This window comes from Pseudorca crassidens, chromosome X (assembly GCF_039906515.1).
Source record: "Pseudorca crassidens isolate mPseCra1 chromosome X, mPseCra1.hap1, whole genome shotgun sequence".
NCBI classification, from domain to species: Eukaryota; Metazoa; Chordata; class Mammalia; order Artiodactyla; family Delphinidae; genus Pseudorca; species Pseudorca crassidens.
This window is the reverse complement of record NC_090317.1, coordinates 80443836-80464338: the sequence shown is the minus strand read 5'-3', so window position 1 is coordinate 80464338 and position 20503 is coordinate 80443836. Positions and strand designations below refer to the sequence as shown.

Genomic DNA, 20503 nt, shown 5'->3' with positions numbered 1-20503 from the left:
AAAAGGAAATAAAAGGAATCCAAATCGGAAAAGAAGTAAAGCTGTCACTGTTTGCAGATGACATGATCCTATACATAGAGAATCCTAAAGATGCTACCAGAAAACTACTAGAGCTAATCAATGAATTTGGTAAAGTAGCAGGATACAAAATTAATGCACAGAAATCTCTGGCATTCCTATATACTAATGATGAAAAATCTGAAAGTGAAATCAAGAAAACACTCCCATTTACCATTGCAACAAAAAGAATAAAATATCTAGGAATAAACCTACCTAAGGAGACAAAAGACCTGTATGCAGAAAACTATAAGACACTGATGAAAGAAATTAAAGATGATACAAATAGATGGAGACATATACCATGTTCTTGGATTGGAAGAATCAACATTGTGAAAATGACTCTACTACCCAAAGCAATCTATAGATTCAATGCAATCCCTATCAAACTACCACTGGCATTTTTCACAGAACTAGAACAAAAAATTTCGCAATTTGTATGGAAACACAAAAGACCCCGAATAGCCAAAGCAATCTTGAGAACAAAAAAAGGAACTGGAGGAATCAGGCTCCCTGACTTCAGACTATACTACAAAGCTACAGTTATCAAGACGGTATGGTACTGGCACAAAAACAGAAAGATAGATCAATGGAACAGGATAGAAAGCCCAGAGATAAACCCACGCACATATGGACACCTTATCTTTGATAAAGGTGGCAGGAATGTACAGTGGAGAAAGGACAGCCTCTTCAATAAGTGGTGCTGGGAAAACTGGACAGGTACATGTAAAAGAATGAAATTAGAACACTCCCTAACACCATACACAAAAATAAGCTCAAAATGGATTAAAGACCTAAATATAAGGCCAGAAACTATCAAACTCTTAGAGGAAAACATAGGCAGAACACTCTATGACATAAATCACAACAAGATTCTTTCTGACCCACCCCCTAGAGTAATGGAAATAAAAACAAAAATAAACAAATGGGACCTAATGAAACTTCAAAGCTTTTGCACAGCAAAGGAAACCATAAACAAGAACAAAAGACAACCCTCAGAATGGGAGAAACTATTTGCAAATGAAGCAACCGACAAAGGATTAATCTCCAAAATTTACAAGCAGCTCATGCAGCTCAATAACAAAAGAACAAACAACCCAATCCAAAAATGGGCAGAAGACCTAAATAGACATTTCTCCAAAGAAGATATACAGACTGCCAACAAACACATGAAAGAATGCTCAACATCATTAATCATTAGAGAAATGCAAATCAAAACTACAATGAGATATCATCTCACACCAGTCAGAATGGACATCATCAAAAAATCTAGAAACAATAAATGCTGGAGAGGGTGTGGAGAAAAGGGAACCCTCTTGCACTGCTGGTGGGAATGTGAATTGGTTCAGCCACTATGGAGAACAGTATGGAGGTTCCTTAAAAAACTAAAAATACAACTACCATATGACCCAGCATTCCCACTACTGGGCATATACCCTGAGAAAACCAAAATTCAAAAAGAGTCATGTACCAAAATGTTCATCGCAGCTCTATTTACAATATCCTGGAGATGGAAACAACCTAAGTGCCCATCATCGGATGAATGGATAAAGAAGATGTGGCACATATATACAATGGAATATTACTCAGCCATAAAAAGAAACGAAATTGAGCTATTTGTAATGAGGTGGATAGACCTAGAGTCTGTCATACAGAGTGAAGTAAGTCAGAAAGAAAAAGACAAATACCGTATGCTAACACATATATATGGAATTTAAGAAAAAAGAAATGTCATGACGAACCTAGGGGTAAGGCAGGAATAAAGACGCAGACCTCCTAGAGAACGGACTTGAGGTTATGGGGAGGGGGAAGGGTGAACTGTGACGGAGCGAGAGAGAGTCATGGACATATACACACTAACAAACGTAGTAAGGTAGATAGCTAGTGGGAAGCAGCCGCATGGCACAGGGATATTGGCTCGGTGCTTTGTGACAGCCTGGAGGGGTGGGATAGGGAGGGTGGGAGGGAGGGAGACGCAAGAGGGAAGAGATATGGGAACATATGTATATGTATAACTGATTCACTTTGTTATAAAGCAGAAGCTAACACACCATTATAAAGTAATTATACCCCAATAAAGATGTTAAAAAATAAATAAATAAATAAAAATAAAAAAATAAAAATAAAAAAATAAAAACTCTCTAAAAAGAAATTTCCACATCCATATGGTTTCAGAGAATTCTACCAAATATATAAAAATTAATTAAGATAAATTCTAAGCCATCTCCTTCAGAAAAAAAGGAAGAAAGATTACTTCCCTTTCTATTTTTGAAGCTAGTAATGTCTAATAACAAAACTGGGCAAAGAAAATATTTTAAAAGATTATTACACACAAATATCCCGTATGAAATTAGACACAAAAAATATTGGAAACTAAACTGCACAAATATATAAAAACAATTATACACCAGGACAAAATGTGGTCTATTCCAGGAGTACAAATATTTTTAAAGTAATCAATGTAATAAACCATATTAACAGAGCAAACTCTAAATATCACATAATCATATCAATCAATGTAGATAAATCATCTGACAAATGTCAACTGAGTTTTAGGATAAACTCACAGAAAAATAGGAATAAAGATGAACTAGTGATAAGTTGATAGACAGCACATACAAAAAACCTACACTAGTATTATACTTAATAGGGAAATGCTAAACGCTTAGTGCTGGAAGTTCTAGCTACTATAATAAAATAACTAAAGTAAACAATGTAATACAGATCAATAAAAAAAAGAAAACCATCACAATTCATAGATAACAAAATTGTCTACACAGAAAATCCAAAAGTGTCTACAAGGAAAAATGTCTCCTCGAACAAATAAATGAATTCAAAAGATTTCAGAATAAAGATAATAAAGAAAAAATTCTATTTCTATATGCTAATAATGGGGAGTGATACTAAACATACAAGGCAATTTATGATTGTTCAATAGAATGAAATACTTAGGTATAAATCTAACAAAACATGTGCAGGACTTGTATGCTAAAAATGAAAACATGGTGATGAGAAAAATCAAAGAATATCTAAATAAATTGAAAGACACAGTGTATATGGATTGAAAGAGCAACATAATAAAAATATGAATACAGATTTAATGCAATTCCTATCAAAATTCCAGCAAGAGCTTTGTAGTTGTAGACAACATTATTTTCAAAGTTATTAGAAAGGCCAAGTAAATGAAATAGGTAAACTAATTTTTGAAAAAAGAGAACAAATTACAAGATTTTTTTCCTTGATATTAATTTGCTGTGAGTGATGCCACTATAAAAGGGTAGTGATACACTCTTTGTCTCTCCCCTTCAGTCTACAACCAATAAAACATCCATAACTCAACAAAGTTGCCTCTGCCCAACACATCAGGACACTGGAGAATTCCACACATCTGTACATCTAAAGGTTTGTGAACTAGAACACATAGAGGAGGCAGAACCAGAGGAAGAGCAAAATGAGTGTCTGTGATCCCAGACCCCTGGACATGGTGGCTGAGCCTGAAGCCCCAGGAAACCCAGTAGCATCTGGAGAGATAGCACACATGACTCTAACCTCACAGCCACAGCAGTGCCAACAGCCACAGGGAATCAGTCAGCAGCAACAGGGCCTGCAAGTCCATCCCTCCAGTCACAAAAGTGCCCACAATACTGCCTAACCTTGCCTTCAGGAGTAGCACCCACAAATTTGACAACCCCAAACACAGCAGACGTACCCACAAACCCAGATCCCACCCACCCTTCCCCTCCCCTCATGGCAGCAGAACCTATGACTCAGGAGGCTCCAAATGTTTTGAAGGTGCCCACCATCCCAGTGCCCCCAGCAGTGATATCAGCAAAACCAGCAGTAGCAAAGCACCAACAATGCTGAATTCACAAGCACTGACAATGAGGGCACCACCAGGCAACATTTCTGACAGAGTTGGGGGAGGGTGGAAAGTGCCAATTTGCAAATATATCCAAAAGCAGCTCAGGTAAGAGAAACCAAAAACTTGTGCTATAGTGCAACATACCAGAAAACAAACAAAAAGACCTCTAATTTCTAACCTGTTGAATCATTACCATCAAGTCAAAAAAAAAAAAAAAAAAAAACCTTTACCTAAAGAGAAAAGGTGCTAACTACTTCCAATGACCTGACATAGGAACACATCATCAAGCACTACTGAGAAACACAGTATAACAAAAAGACATGACGATTCTCCAGTTACTTTATTGTGATCTAACTGATAGAGAATTCAAAATAACTGTCATGAAGAAATTCAGTGAACTTCAATATTCTGAAAGGCAGTTCAATGAGATCAGGAATAAAATTAATGAACAAAAGGAACACTTTAACAAAGATATTAAAACTCATAAAAAAAAGAAACAAATTCTGGAGCTGACAAACTCAAAAAATGAAGAATGCATTAGAAAATAATGGAAATAGAACAAACCAAATTGAAAAGAAAATTAGCAAATGCAAAGATAGAAATCTAGAACAGGTAGAAGAGGACAGAGAATTTAGACATGAAAATATAAAGAAATTCTACAAGAAATATCTCCCTCTATTAGGAAGAGCAACATTACAATAATGGGCAGCCCAGAAGTAGAAAAGAGGCAGAAGGGAACAGAGAGTATAATTTTAAAAATATTTGTTGAGAACTTCTCAAACCTGAAGAAGAAACTGGATATAAAATTCCATGAAGCTAAGATGACACCATATTACCTTAACAAAAAAAGACCCTTTTCCAAGACACATATTGAAACTGTCAAAAGTCAGTGGCAAAGAAAAAATTTAAAGGCAACCAGGGGAAAAAATGATAATGTACAAAAGAACCCCACTAGGTTATGAGAAGTTTTCTCAGAAGAAACTCTACAGGCCTGGAAAAGTGGAAGGGCATACTCAAAATATTAAAAGATAAAAATTCAGCCAAGAGTACCTATCCAGCAAAGTTATCACTCAGATATGGAGAAATGAGGCTTTCCAAAGACAAACAAAAGCTGAGGGAATTCATCGACACAAAACCTTCCTTACAAGAAATGTTGAAAGGAGCTCTTCTATCTGAAATGAAAAGGAAGAAGTACACAAAACACTGTATAAGGTTATAAATGGACAGAGAAAATCAGAAAATTGCAACTCTATATCAGAATAGATTATTAAATACTTAATAATATCACAAAGGTTAAAGGGAAAGAAGTTGTAAAAATAACTCGAGCTCCTTCAGTTTTTGAACAAATTCACAATATCAAAAAGGACAATTTGAAACACCAAAAGCATAAAAGTGGAAGAGGAAAAGGACAGAACCCATATAGGAAAATGAAGTTAAGATACTGTCAGCAAAAAAAGGGCAATTTTGTCTATGAGACATTTTATAGAAACAAAACATAAAGCTAAAGCAGAGGCAAAAAACATAAAAAAAGAGGAAATGAGAAAAACACCACAAAACTACTAAACTAAAATGGCAGACAAAACACAAGGAAAAGAAACAATGGAGAAACAAGAAAACAATAGTTAAAATGGCAGTACTGAGTCCTTATTTATGAATAATCACCTTAAATGTAAATGGTTTAAATTAACCAATCAAAAAACACAGAGTGGCTAGACCCAACTATACTTTGCCTCCAGGAGGCACATCTCAGTTCTAAAAACAAACAAAGACTCAAAGTGAAGGGATGAAAGCTGATACTCACAGCAAACGGCAATCAAAAGGAAGTGGGTATAGCCATACTCATATCAGACAATACAGATTTCCAGCCCAAAAAAGGTAACAAGAAATAAAGTGGACATTATATAACAATAAAGAGGACAATTCACCAAGAAGACATAAGAGTTATTAATATATATGAACCTCACATAAGAGCATCAAAGTATAAAGAGCAATTATTAACAGACCCAAAGGGAGAAAGTGACTGCCACACAATAATAGTAGAGGACATTAACACTACACTTACATCAATAGATACAACATCTAGACAGAAAGTAAACAAGGAAACAATGGCCTTAAAGGAAACATTAGATTAGAGGGACTAGACGGATTTGTACAGAACATTCCACCCAATGCAATAGAATAATATTCTTCTCAAGTGAAAATGGAACATTCTCAAGTGTAGGTCATTCGTTGGGACACAAAAAACAAGACTAACATCATATTAAGCAGCTTTTCTGATCACAACGGTATGATACTAGAAAACAACTAAAAGAAGAAAGCTGGAAAAATCACAAATATGTAGAGACTGAACAACATGTTACTGAATAATATTGAGTCAACAAGGAAATCAAAGAAGAAACTAAATACTACTCAAAAAAAAAAAAAAAAGAAAAGAAAATACAGCATACCAAAATCTATGGGATGCAGCAAAAACAGTACTAAGGAAAGTTGCAAACCTACAACCAGAAACAAGAAAAATCCCAAATAAACAATCTCACTTTACAACTAAAGTAAGTAGAAAAAGAAGAAAAAATGAAGCCCAAAGTCAGTAGAATGAAGGAAATAATAAAGATCAGAATTGAAATAAATGAAATAGAGGTGAAAAAGACCCATACTTTAAATCTACAAGACATTATTGAGAGAAATTGAAGAAGGTACAAAGAAAGATATCCCATGCTTAAGGATTGGAAGACTTAACATTGTCAAGATGTCTATATTACCCAAAGTAATCTACAGATTCAGTGCAATCCCTATCAAAATCCCACTGATATTTTTTACAGAAATAGAACAAAAAGTCTTAAAACTTAGGCAGAATCACAAAAGACTCTGAATAGGCAAAGCAATCTTCAGAAAAAAAGAACAAAGCTGGAGGTATCACACTCTCTGATTTCAAATGATATTACAAAACTATAGCAATCAAAACTGCATGGTATTGGCAGAACAACAGACACAGAGATCAATGGAACAGAATTGAGAGGATAGAAATAAAACCACCCATATATGGACAATGCATTTATGCCTAAGGAGCAAAAACATACAATAGAGAAAGGATAGTCTCTTAAATACTGGTGCTGGGAAAATTGGACTGCCACATGCAGAAGTGTGAAACTAGGTAATTATCTCACACCACACACAAAAATCAAGTAAGAATCAACTCAAAATGGGTTAAAGATTTCAATGTAAAACCTGACACTATAAAACTAGAAGAAAACATAGGCAGTATGCTCTTTGCCTTCAGATTTAGCAATATATTTCTAGATATGTTTCCACAGTCAGGGGAAACAAAAGCAAAACTAAACAAATGGGACTCCATCAACCTGAACAGCTTCTGCCCAGCAGAGGCAACCATCAACGAAATGTAAAGATAGCTATAGAATGGGAGAAGATATTTGAAAATCATATATCTCATAATGGTGTGATCTCCAAAATCTATGAAGTCATACAACTCAACAACAACAAACAAACCTCAATTAAAATATGAACAGAGGGTCAGACCTTCAAAATGGTGGAGGAGTAAGACATAGAGATCACCTTCCTCCCCAGAAATACATCAAAACTACATCTGCATGCATAACAACTACTACAGAACACCTACTGAATGCTGGCAGAAGACCTCAGACTTCCCAAAAGACAAGAAAATCCCCACATACCTGGGTAGGGCAAAAGAAAAAAGAAAAAACAGAGACAAAAGAGTAGGAATGAGACCTGCACCTCTGGGAGGGAACCGTGAAAGAGGAAAAGTTTCCACACACTAAGAAGCCCCTTCACAGGCAGAGACAGGGGTTGGCGGGGGAAAAGCTTTGGAGCCATTGAGGAGAGTGCAGTAACAGGGGTGCAGAGGGCAAAGTGGAGAGATTCCCGCACAGAGGATCAGTGCTGACCAGACACTTACCAACCTGAAAGGCTTGTCTGCTCATCTACTGGGGCAGGAGGGGCCTGGGAGCTGAGGCTCGGGGTTCAGAGGTCAGATCCCAGGGAGAACACTGTGGGTAGCTGCATGAAGACAGTCTGAAGGGACTAGTGTGACACAGCTAGTCAGGAGAGAGTCCAGGAAAATGTCTGGACCTGCTGAAGAGGAAAGAGATCATTGTTTTGGGGTGCTTGAGGAGAGGGGATTCCATGTCCGTGTGCCCACAGAAGGCAGAGAACCACCTAAGCAAGCTCCAGAGACAGGCACTAGCCACAACTAACAGCTCAGACCCCAGAGATGGGCATGAAAAGCTAACACTGCTCTTGCTGCCACCAAGAATCCTGTGTTCAAGAGCAGGTCACTATCCATACACCCTCCTTGGAAGCTTGTGCAGCCCACTACTGCCAGGGTCCTGTGATCCAGGGGCAAATTCCCCAGGAGAACACATGGCATGCCTCAGGCTGTTGCAACATCATGCTGGCCTCTGCTGCTACAGGCTTGCCACGAATTCCAATTATGACTATAGTACCCCTCACTTCCTCCCAGCCTGAGCAAGCAAGAGTGCCATATTCAGTCGTGGCTTTAACCCCCTCCTGTCTGGGCAGGTAACAGATGGCTGAAGGAGACATACATGCAGAGGTGGGGCCAAAACCAAAGCTGAACCCCAGGAACTGTGCAAAGAAAGAAGACAAAGGGAAATTTCTCCCTGCAGCCTTAGGAGCAGTGGATTAAACCCCACAATCAACTTCATGTATCCTGCATATGTACCCTGCATACAACTAATAATCCCGGAATTGAGGTGGTGGACTATGGGAGCAACTGTAGACTTAGGGTTTGTTGTCTGCAACTGATTTGTTTCTGATTTTTATGTTCATTTAGTTTAGAATTTAGCGCTTGCTATCACTGGTGGATTTGTTTATTGGTTTGGTTGCTCTCTTCTTTTTTATTACTATTTTTTATTTTAATATTTTTTTCATGTTTTCTTTTTTTCTGCCTTTTCTTCTGAGCCATGTAGCTGACAGGGACTTGGTGCTCCAACCTGGTTCAGGCCTGAGTCTCTGAAGTGGGTGAGCTGAGTTCAGGACGTTGGAACACTAAAGACTTCCTGGCCCCACAAAGTACCAATCAGCAAGAGCTGTCCCACACATCTCCCCTCAATGCTAAGACCCAGTTTCACCCAACAGCCAGCAAGCTCTACTGCTGGACACCCCATGTCAAACAAATAGCAAGAGAGGAACACAACCCCACCCATTAGCAGAGAAGCTGCCTAGAATCATACTAAGTTCACAGACACCCCAAAACACTGCCGGACTTGGCCCTGCCCACCAGAATGATATGATCCAGCCCCACCCACTAAAACAAAGGCACTAGTCCTCTCCACCATGAAGCCTTACACGAGCCACCAAACCAACATTACCCACTGGGGGCAGACACCCAAAACAATGGGAAGTGCGAATATGTAGCCTGTAAAAAGGAGAACCCAAACAAAATAAGTTAAAAAAATTATAAGACAAAGAAATATGCAGTAGATGAAGAAGCAAGGTAAAAACCCACCAGAGCAAACAAATGAAGAGGAAACAGGCAGTCTACCTGAAAAAGAATTCGGAGTAATGTTAGTAAAGATGACACAAAACCTTGGGAAAAGAATGGAGAAAATACAAGAAATGTTTAACAAGGACATAGAAGAATTAAAGAGCAAACAAATGATAAATAACACAATAAAGGAAAATTAAAATTCTCTAGAAGGAATCAATAGTGGAATAACTGAGAGAGAAGAACTGATAAGTGACTTGGAAGATAAAATACTGGAAATAACTACAGCAGGGCAGAAAAAAGAATAAAAAGAACTGAAGACAGTCTCAGAGACCTGTGGGGCAACATTAAATGCAACAACATTTCAATAATATGGGTCCCAGAATAAGAAAGGGTCTGATAAAATATTTGAAGAGATTACAGGAGAAAATTTCCCTAACATGGGAAAGGAAATAAACTGGTCGAGAAAGCACAGAGAATCCCATAAAGGATAAATCCAAGGAGAAACATGCCAGGACACATATTAATCATACTATCAAAAATTAAATATGAAGAAAAAATATTAAAAGCAGCAAGAGAAAAGCAACAAATAACATACAAGGGAATCTCCATAAGGTTAACAGCTGATCTTTCAGCAGAAACTCTGCAAGCCAGAAGGGACTGGCAGGACATATTTAAAGTGATGAAAGGGGAAAACCTACAACCAAGATTACTCTACACAGCAAGGATCTCATTCAGATTTGACAGACAAATTAAAACATTTACAGATAAGAAAAGTTAAGAGAATTCAGCACCACTGAACCAGCTTTACAACAAATGCTAAAGGAACGTCTCTAGGCAGGAAACACAAGAGAAGGAAAACACCTAAAATAATAAACCTAAAACAATTAATAAAATGGTAATAGGAACACATATATGTATAACAAACTTAAATGTAAACGGATTAAAGGCTCCAACAAAAAGACACAGACTGCCTGCATGGAAACAAAAACAAGACCCATATATATGCTGTCTAAAAGAGACCCACTTCAGACCTAGGGACACATACAGATTGAAAGTAGGGGATGGAAAAGGATATTCCATGCAAATGGAAATCAAAAGAAAGCTGGAGTAGCAATTCTCATATAAGACAAAATAAACTATAAAATAAAGACTATTACAAGAGACAAAGAAGGACACTACATAATGATCAAGGGATCGATCCAAGAAGAAGGTATAACAATTGTAAATATACATGCATCCCATATAGGAGCACCTCAATACCTAAGGCAAATGCTAACAGCCATGAAAGGGGAAAATGACAGGAACAAAAAAATAGTTGGGAACTTTAACACCCCACTTTCACCAATAGACAGATCATCCAAAATGAAAATCAATAAGGAAACACAAGCTTGAAATGACACATTAAAAAAGATGGACTTAATTGATATTTATAGGACATTCCATTCAAAAAAATCGGAATACACTTTCATCTCAAGTGCTCATGGAATATTCCCCAGGATAGATCATATCTTGGGATACAAATCAAGCCTTGGTAAATTTAAGAAAATTGAAATCATATCAAGTATCTTTTCTGACAACAACACTATGAGACAAGATATCAATTACAGGAAAAAACATGTAAAAATACAAACACATGGAGGCTAACCAGTACGCCACGACATAACCAAGAGATCACTGAAGAAATCAAAGAAGAAATAAAAAAAATCCCTAGAAACAAATGACAGTAAAAACATGACAACCCAAAACCTATGGGATTCAGCAATAACAGTTCTAACAGAGAAGTTTAGAGCAATAGAATCCTACCTCAAGAAACAAGAAAAATTTCAAATAAGCAACCTAAACTTACCCCTGAAGCATTTAGAGATAGAAGAACAAAAAACCCCAAAGGTTAGCAGAAGGAAAGAAATAATAAAAATAAAATTAGAAATAAATGAAAAAATCTGAAGTAAACAATATTAAATATCAATAAAACTAATAGCTGGCTCTTTGAGAAGATAAACAAAATTGACAAAGAATTAGCCAGACTCAACAAGAAAAAAAGGAGAAGACTCAAATCAACAGAATTAGCAATGGAAAAGGAGAAGTAATAACTGACACTGCAGAAATACAAAGGATCATGAGAGATTACTACAAGTAACTCTATGCCAATGAAATGGACAACCTGGAAGAAATGGACAAATTCTTAGAAAAGCACAACCTTCTGAGACTGAACCAGGAAGAAATAGAAAATATAAACAGACCAATCACAAGCACTGAAATTGAAACTGTGATTAAAAATTTTCCAACAAATAAAAGCCCAGGACCAGATGGCTTCACAGGTGAATTCTATCAAACATTTAGAGATTATCTAACACCTATCTTACTCAAACTCTTCCAAAATATACCACAGGGAGAAACACTCCCAAACTCAATCTAGAAGACCACCATCACCCTGATACCAAAACCAGAAAAGATGTCACGAATAAAGAAAAGTACAGGCCAATATCACTGATGCACATAGATGCAAAAAACTTAAACAAAATACTAGCAAACAGAATCCAGAAGCACATTAAAAGGATCATACACTATCATCAAGTGAAGTTTATCCCAGGAATGCAACGATTCTTCAATATACACAAATCAATCAATGTGATACACCATATTAACAGATTGAAGGAGAAAAACCATATGATCTTCTCAACAGATGCAGAAAAATCTTTTGAAAAAATTCAACACCCATTTATGATTAAAAACTCTCCAGAAAGTAGGCATAGAGGGAACCTACCTCAACTTAATAAAGGTCATATATAACAACACACAGCCAACATTGTTCTCAATGGTGAACAATGGAAACCATTTCCTCTAAGATCAGGAACAAGGCAAGGTTGCCCACTCTCACCACTATTATTCAACATAATTTTGGAAGTTTTAGCTACAGTGATCAGAGAAGAAAAGGAAATAAAAGGAATTTAAATAGGCAAAGAACAATTAACACTGTCACTGTTTGCAGATGACGTGATATTCTATATAGAGAATCCTAAAAATGCTACCAGAAAACTATTATGGCTAATCAATGAATTTGGTAAAGAAGCAGCATTAATTAATGAAAAGAAATCTCTTGCATTTCTATACACTAACAATGAAAAATCTGAAAGAGAAATTCAGGAAACACTCCCATTTACCACTGCAACAAAAAAAATAAAATACCTAGGAATGAACCTACCTAAGGAGACAAAAGACCTCTATGCAGGAAACTAAAAGACACTGTTGAAAGAAATTAAAGACAACACAATAAGATGGAGAGGTATACCGTGTCCTTTGATTAGAATAATCAACATTGTGAAAATGACTACATGACCAAAAGCAATCTACAAATTCAATGCAATCCCTATCAAACTACCAATGGCATTTTTCACAGAACTAGAACAAAAAATTTCACAGTTTGTATGGAAACACAAAAGACCCCAAAGAGCGAATGCAGTCTTGAGAAAGAAATACAGAGCTGGAAGAATCAGGCTCTCTGGCTTCAAACTATACTACAAAGCTACAGTAATCAAGAGAGTATGGTACTGGCACACAAATAGAAATATAGATCTATTGAGCATGGTAGAAATCTCAGAGAGAAACCCATGCACATATGGTCACCTTGTTTTTGATAAAGGAGGCAAGAATATACAACGGAGAAAAGACAGTCTCTTCAATAAGTGGTCCTGGGAAAACTGGACAGCTATATGTAAAAGAATTAAATTAGAAAACTTCCTAACACCATACACAAAAATAAACTCAAAATGGATTAAAGATCTAAAGGTAAGGCCAGACACTATAAACCTCTTAGAGGAAGACATAAGAACACTCTTTGACATAAATCATAGCAAGATCGTTTTGAGCCATCTCCTACAGAAATGGAAAGAAAAACAAAAATAAACAAATGGGACCTAATGAAACTTAAAAGCTTTTGCACAGCAAAGGAAACCACAAACAAGATGAAGAAGCAACCCTCAGAATGGTAGAATATATCTGCAAACAAAGCAACTGACAAAGGATTAATCTCCAAAATATGCAAGCAGCTCATGCAACTCAATATCTAAAAAGCAAACAACCCAATCCAAAAATCTTCAGAAGACCTAAGTAGACACTTCTCCAAAGAAGATATACAGATTGCCAACAAACACATGAAAAGATGCTCTAATTTACCATCACTAATCCCTAATCCTTAGATAAATGCAAATCAAAACAACAATTAGTTATCACTTCACACCAGTCAGAATGGCCATCATCAAGAAATCTAGAAACAATAAATGCTGGAGAGGGTGTGGAGAAAAGGGAACCCTCTTGCAGTGTTGGTGGGAATATAAATTGATACAGACACTATGGAGAACAGTATGGAGTTTCCTTAAAAAACTAAAAATAGAACTACCATATATGACCCATCAATTCCACTACTGGGCATATACCCTGAGAAACCCATAATTCAAAAAGTGTCATGTACCACAATATTCATTGCAGCACTATTTACAATAGCCAGAACATGGAAGCAAGCTAAGTGTCCATTGACAAATGACTGGATAAAGAAGATGTGGCACATATATAGAATGGAATATTATTCAGCCATAAAGAGAAGCGAAATTGAGTTATTTGTAGTGAGGTGGATGGATCTAGAGTCTGTCATACAGAGTGAAGTAAGTCAGAAAGAGAAAAACAAATACGATATGCTAACACATATATTTGGAATCTAAAGAAAAAGCGGCTTTGGTGAACCTATGGGCAGGACAGTAATAAAGACGCAGACATAGAGAATTGTCTTGAGGATACAGGGATGGTGAAGTGTAAGCTGAGATGAAGTGAGAGAGCAGCATTTATATATGTACACTACCAAATGTAAAATAGATAGCTAGTGGGAAGCAGCTGCATAGCACAGGAAGATCAGCTGGGTGTTTTGTGACCACCTAGAGGGGTGGGATAGGGAGGATGGGAGGAAGATGCAAGAAGGAGGGGATATAGGGATGTATGTATACATATAGCTGCTTCACTTTCACTTTGTTATACAGCAGAAACTAGCACAACGTTGTAAAGCAATTATACTCCACAAAAGATGTTTAAAAAAAAGAGAGAGAGAAAGAATGAAAGGAAGGAGGATGGAAGGAAGGAAGAAGGAAAGAAAGAAGGACATCCCTGGTGGCGCAGAAGTTAAGAATCCACCTGCCGGGCTTCCCTGGTGGCGCAGTGGTTGAGAGTCCGCCTGCCAATGCAGCGGACACAGGTTCGTGCCCCAGTCCGGGAAGATCCCACATGCCGTGGACTGGCTGCGCCCATGAGCCATGGCCACTGAGCCTGTGTGTCCGGAGCCTGTGCTCCACAACGGGAGTGCCAATGCAGGGGACACGGGTTCTATCTCTGGTCTGGGAAGATCCCACATGCCACGGAGCAACAAAACCCGTACACCACAACTACTGAGCCTGCACTCTAGAGTGCATGAGCCACAAGTGCTGAGCCCGCGTGCTGCAAGTACTGAAGCCCATGCACCTAGCACCTGTGCTCTGCAACAAGAAAAGCCACTGCAATGAGAACCCTGATCACTGCAACGAAGAGTGGCCCCCACTCGCCCCAACTAGAGAAAGCCTGCAGGCAGCAATGAAGACCCAACACAGCCCAAATCAATCAATCAATCAATCAATCAATATATGAACAAAACAGTTGTGTAGACATTTTCTCAAAGAAGACATACATGTGGCCAACAGGCACTTGAAAATTTCAACATCACTAATTATTAAGGAAATGCAAATCAAAACCAATGAGTTATCACCTCATGCTGTGTGAACGGCTGTTATCAAAAAGACAAGAAACAACAAGCATTGGAGAAGTTGTGGAGCAAAGGTAACCCTCATACACTTTTGATGGAAATGAAAATTGTTTCAGCAATTATAAAAAACAGTGTAGAGAATCCAAGCAAATGTAACCCTCATCCACTGTTGATGGAAATGTAAATTGGTTCAGCGATTATGAAAAACAGTGTGGAGAATCCTCAAAATTTTAAGAGTAAAAGTACCATATGGTCCAGGTATTCCACTTCTCTTTATTTATTTATTTATTTATTTTTTTGCAAGTATTTTAAAATGTTTATTTTTATATTTTTTTACATTGAACACTTCAGGAAATAAAATAATTACAATGATTCAAATGCATGAATAATTCAAAATGCAATCCCTGGATTCAATAATTATCCTTTATAATTATGCCCAATAAATATTAGAAATGTATGTAGGCACTAAGTCAGCTAACAAAATAAGTAAAATAATCATATAAAGTATAAATCTCAGGACTGGGGAACATGCATGGTCAGTTAAGTCACTTGGCCACTGTAGGTGGTTTTTTAAAAAACATGATTCACATCTGCTTCAATCACATACACATTCATTGCAAGTGTTTTGTTTTGTTTTCTTTTCCTGGCCACACTGCATGGTATGTGGGATCTTAGTTCCCTGACCAGGGATCGAACCCACGCCCCCTGCATTGCGAGCACAGAGTATTAACCACTGGACCACCAGGGAAGTCCTGCAAGTGTTAAATTAGACAATTGATGCTAACAACTTAAAACTATGATCTTAAAAGAAAATTCAGTTTAATACAAAGAAACTCAAGAAGAAAATTTCAGGACCCTTGATCAGAAGCTTTTGATGCCTGTCACACTACGCTAGTGTACACAAAGGTTCAAGTAAGGCTGATAAAGAAGAGTTGTTTCCTTTTCCCTTTGAAGACATGATCCAAGAAATAGGGGAACTGCACATTCTATAGCAACTAGCCATCCATCCATACACTGCTAATAAAGGACTCCTTACATTAGTAACTAACCACATTTTAAAAGCCTTGGCCAATGTTACAAAAACAAAACATTTAGAGTAATATTTACGAATACAAGCATAATTGTTTTTTTGCCTTCTATAAATAATGATCTTTGAAATGCTAAAAGTGAGTTCCAGCTGTGGTTCTTTTCTGGTGTGGGAAGCTGCAGGTGCACGTGGGATGGTCTACTGATTTACCTTCTCAAAATATTCTTTGGAAGCAGTCGGATGGGGCTTGATTGTAGGAGAATCTGGTGTCCAGTTGGCTGGGCAGACTTCTCCATGGGTTTCTACAAACTGGAATGCCTTCACCAAGCGGAGGGTCTCTTCCACGCTTCGGCCCACTGGGAGATCATTGACGCTCAAATGCTTGATGACTCCGTTGGGGTCAATTATGAAGAGACCTCGTAGTGCAAGGCCGGGACCTTCTAACAGCACACCGTAGTCTCGGGAAATCTGTTTAGTCAAATCTGACAAGAGTGTGATGTGCATGTGGCCCAAACCGCCATTCTTCCTTGGTGTGTTTATCCAGGCCAGGTGGGTGAAGTGGGAATCCACTGACACTGCAACGACTTCACAGTTCACATCATGAAATTCATTGGCTTTGTCACTGAAAGCAATAATTTCTGTAGGACACACAAAGGTGAAATCCAAAGGATAGAAGAAGAGCACTAAATATTTCCCCTTAAAGTCATCAAGGCTTATTTCTTTGAACTCTCCATTGACAACAGCTGTACCCTTAAAATCGGGCGCATGCTGGGTGACGGCAGGGGCATGGCATGAGGAACTGGTGCTAAAGGCGAATTTTGCTTGAGCAGAGCCAGACCACAGTGCATTTGTCAAGCACGTTCTTTGAGAAGCAGCAGGCCTAAGGGCTGCAGAGGCAGAAATGCCCCAAGGAATGGCACTCACTTGTCGGACAAGCGAAGTCCGGAGCAACCTTCCCGCCACGGCCGCCATCTTCAGGGTGCACAGCACCCCCACTTCTCTTTATTTATCCAAAGAATACAAGAACACTAGTTCAATATGATATATGCACGCCTATGTTCATCACATTATTTTTAATAGTCAAGATATGGAAACAACCTAAGTGTTCATCCATAGGTGAATGTATAAAGAAGATATGGTATATATTTATAATGGAGTACTACTCAGTCGTTAAAGAAGATGAAGTCTTGCCATTTGTGAAGACATGGATGGAATTTGAGGTTATTATGCTAAGTGAAATAAGTCAGATGGAGAAAGACAAATACCATATGATTTCACAAATGTGGAATTAAAAAACTCTAAAAGTAAAACATAATAAATGAACAAACCAAGCAAAAAGAAACATACAGATACAGAGAACAAATTGGCTGCCAGAGAGTAATGGATAGAAAAGGTCAAAATGGGTAAAGGGAGTCAACAGTATGGTGAAAGATTAAAACTAACCCTTTGGTGGTAAGCATACTATATGCACACAGAAGTTGAAATATAATGTTGTACACATAAAACATATAATATTATAAACCAATGTTAATGCAGTTTTAAAAAGTTTAGTACATTGCAACAATAATCAAGACTGTGGTATTGTTGGAGGGATATATGCATAAATCAATGGATTAGAAGAGAGACTTCAGAAAAAGACCCCAAAAATATGCCCAATTGATTAGCTTATAAATGTTTTCATTTCAGGATATATTTAATTTATATAAAAGTTGCAAATATAGTAGAGACAGTTCCCATAACCTCCACATCAATTTTCCATATTATTACAGCACATTTGTTACACTTAATGAACTAAAATTGATAGAGTGTTATTAAGTGAAATAGACACTTTACTCAGATTTCCTCAGTTTTTCCCTAATATCATTTTTCTCTGTCAAGAACCTACACTGAATATCACATTACTTCTAGTTATCATGTCTCCTTAGGCTCCTCTTTGTTTTGACAGTTTCTCGGACTTATAATGTTTCTGGTGACTTTAATAGTTTCAAGGAGTATTAGTCAGGCATATTGTAGGATGTTGCAGAATAACTCTCTATGTGTCTAATGATTTTTTTTCTTATGACTAGAGTGGGATAATATGTTTTGGTGAGGAAGACCAAAGAAGTTGAATTCCATTTTCATTACATCACATCAAAGGTACATACTATTAACATGGTGTCACTGTTGATATTGACCTTTATTACAAAGCTAATTAGTGTTTCTCAGATTTCTCCACAATGTATTTCCTCTTTTTTCTCCTGTTCCATACTCCACTCTTTGGATGAAAGTTATTATGTGCAGCCCATACTCCTCCTCCTTGATGTGCCTGAAAGTAATGGATTGCTCAAAACTTTGATGGCAGTATGCCAAAGGGGCACAGGAGCCAACTGAAAAAGCTCTGAATGGCCAAAGCTGGAAAAATTTGAACAAATAAATGAATAATGCAGTATTGGACTATTACACAAAACATGAAATAGTTATCCATGAATCCAAACTGATATTAATAACTGACTAAAAACAAATGAAGGAGATGAATCTCCCTTAAAAAAGAATTCCAAATAATTTATGTACTACTTAGCCCTCAAGAAGTGGGAGTATAACTCTCTACTCTGTAAGTGAAGGCTATATATAGTGATTTTTCTTCCTAAAGAAAAACAGTAACTTCACAGTGGACAGACCTGACAAACACTATTCATCCCAAATGATCAAAGTCAACATCAATAATGGTAAGTCATGTTGATAGTATGTACCCTTGATATTATTTAAAAAGTATTCTGTTTTCTTTCTCCAAACAAATGCACTCCCTCGGTCTATTTATGACAAAATCATCAGGTAAATCACAACTGAGGGAAATTCTACAAAAGGCCCGACCAGTACTCCTGAAAACTGCCAAGTTTATCAAAAACAGGGAAAGTCTGAAAACTGTCACAGCCAAGAGGAGCTTAAGGAGACATGACTGTTAAATGTAATGTGGTATTCTAGATGGGATCCTCGAAGAGAGAAGATATTAGGAAAAAAGTGAGGAAATCTGAAGAAAGTATAGAGTTTAGTTAATAATAATATATCAGCATTGGTTCATTAAGTGGGGCAAATGTATCATATGAATGTAAGATGCTGATAATAGGGAAAACTGGGTGCAAGGTATACAGGGACACTTTGTACCATCTTTGTAATACTTCTGTAAATCTAAAACTGTTCTAAAATTTAAAGTTTATATAAAAATTGTAAAAAATGAATTATTGGTAAAAACAAATGAAATAAATAACTAAACCATTCCAAGTTAACCATTGTTATCATTTTGGGATATTTCCTTTCATTTTCTTCTTATAGGTTTTCCACCTACAGATATACACATAATGTTTTATAAAAATGGAATCAAACTGTATGCAGGGTTCTGTATAAACTGAAAAATTTACACAGAAGAAGATAATATAAATATATACATATTATTTGGGTCCTTATTTAGCATTATAATTATCAAGAACATATGCCTATCATTAAACACATTCTTATTATTTAAATAAATTAAAGATAAAAATATTCCAAAGACCATATATATCAGTTATCACCTGATACAATAATTGGAACAGAATAGACAGTCAAAAATGTTAAGTAAATTAAATGGAATCTTCTATCTTCCCAGAAGCTCACATTGTTTCCTGGACCATATAAGACATGCTATTTACTTAAAAATAGATTTAAAGACAACTTTGAAAGATACTTTAACATTAACTTGGAAACCAAACCCAGTGTTTTTTTTTTGATTTTTAGTTTTTATACTTGCTTAAATCTGGTAAATATAAGTGTCATAATCTGTTTTGAGTAAATTTTGAAAAATAAAGACGTGTAAAGAAGTAAAAAATTCACAATTACCCCACTCAGTCATTTCTTAATATTCTGGCACACTTCTTTGCTAACTTTTTCTAAATATTTTTTTAAAGAAAAGTTTATTTTAAGGATAAAAAGAAATCCAATACCTTCCTTGTTTATGATGTCATCAGAGCACTTTCATTTTCATTGTTTTTTTTTTGGATAATAGGGTCCTTGCAGAGGGAGAAGACAATGCTAAGGTTTGAGAAATTGAGTCAGTGGAGGGGATGGGAAAGGGTGGGGATGGCAGGAGAGAGGGGTTTGGAGCAGAGTGACCATCCCTGTTTTGCCTAGGACTGAGAGAATTCCTGGAATGCAAGTCTAAAACCAGGAAAGCCTAGACAAACTGGTGAAGCTGGTCATCCTAGCAGGGAAAGGGGATTCTTACATTAGATTTTATATTTTCTGGACCTTCCATAAGTGTCACAGAAGATATTCTATAGA

At 36.9% G+C, this 20503-nt stretch overlaps 1 long non-coding RNA gene and 1 pseudogene across 2 annotated transcripts in view; both read right to left on the bottom strand.

Annotated features, from left to right (window-relative positions):
• LOC137217213 (uncharacterized) overlaps window positions 1–20503 on the bottom strand; it is a 236464-nt gene that overhangs the window by 210667 nt on the left and 5294 nt on the right. The gene's annotated exons all lie outside the window — the stretch shown is intronic.
• Window positions 15981–17214, bottom strand: LOC137216392 (thioredoxin-dependent peroxide reductase, mitochondrial pseudogene; annotated as a pseudogene).